Here is a 1,268-nt window from a genome sequence, read left to right as displayed (position 1 = left end):
CCCCCCCTCCCTCCCTCTCTCCTTCTCTCTCTCTCCTCCTCTCCCAGCTCACTCTGCCTCCTACCCTGGATCTCCCTGGGTCTCCCTCCCTATTCTCAGCACTTGTTGACCCAACTCTGAGCCCTCCCTGCCCTGCCCCCAGCACCCATCTTCCCTGCCAGTCTCCTCTGTCCTTGTAGCTCCCGTGGCACTTCCTTGGCCTCAGGACATCACTTCTGTCCCATCTGCCTGCAGGATGCCGCAGCTGAGCCTGCTCTGGCTGGGCCTGGGGATGATGTCAGCATCCCCATGGCTGCTCCTGCTGCTGGTTGGAGCCTCCTGGCTCATGTCCTGTACTGTACCTACACCTTCTATGACAACTGTCACCATCTCTGATGTTTCTTGCAACCCCCAAAATGGAACTGGTTTGGGGGTCACCTGGGTTTGGTGAGTGAAGAAGCAGTACAGGTCTGGTGTGCCAGAGTGGATGGATTTCCTGAGGGACTAGAAATGGGGCTCAGGAGTCTGGGAGTCAGGAGGTGGGNTGATGTGTCTCATTCTGAGGTGGAAAGACTGAGAACCTGGGGCTGCTGGTATAAGTCCTGGAGTCCAGATGCTCCAGTACCTTGAGTTCCGACGCCTGAGAGTAGGAGACGATGGATGTCCCAGCTCCAGAAGAGAGAGAAAATTCTCCCTTTCTCTGCCTTTTTTTTCTACCTGGGTCCTCAAGGAATTGGATGATGCCCAATTCCACTGGGCAGGGTGGATCTTCCTGACCCAGTGTATGGATTCAAATGCTACCCTCTGCTGCAAACACCCCCACAGACGCAGACAGAAATCATGTTTTAAAGTCACCTGTGCATCCCATAGCCCAGTCAAGTTGTCACCTACAATGAACCATCACAGGAGGTGACCATCTTGTCTTGCTTGTAGGTCACACCCACAGAGCAGGGCATGAGGGACCTGACTCAGCTGGTGTCCACCTACCTTCAGGGCAACATCCTCACCAAAAGTAGTGCATCTCTTACAATGGATGAACCTACCTGAGCTGTTAACTAAAACAAACAAGCAAACAAAACCGGTTAAAATAGGGATCAAAATAAATAGTATTTACACGGGAAACAAAGAACTGCTGTTTGGATACAATGAATAGTGCTCCCTAAGGCAAACACAGAAATGTTTCTTTTTTTTTTTGGGTGGGGGGGGGTTGGCAGCTGGTCAGTCAGGAATCCAAACCCTTGGCCTTGATTTTGTAACACTGCAGTCAGCCTAACCAACTGAGCTAACCA

This window comes from Galeopterus variegatus, unplaced genomic scaffold (assembly GCF_000696425.1).
Source record: "Galeopterus variegatus unplaced genomic scaffold, G_variegatus-3.0.2 Scaffold16655, whole genome shotgun sequence".
Lineage (NCBI taxonomy): Eukaryota > Metazoa > Chordata > Mammalia > Dermoptera > Cynocephalidae > Galeopterus > Galeopterus variegatus.
This window is presented reverse-complemented; position numbering follows the sequence as displayed.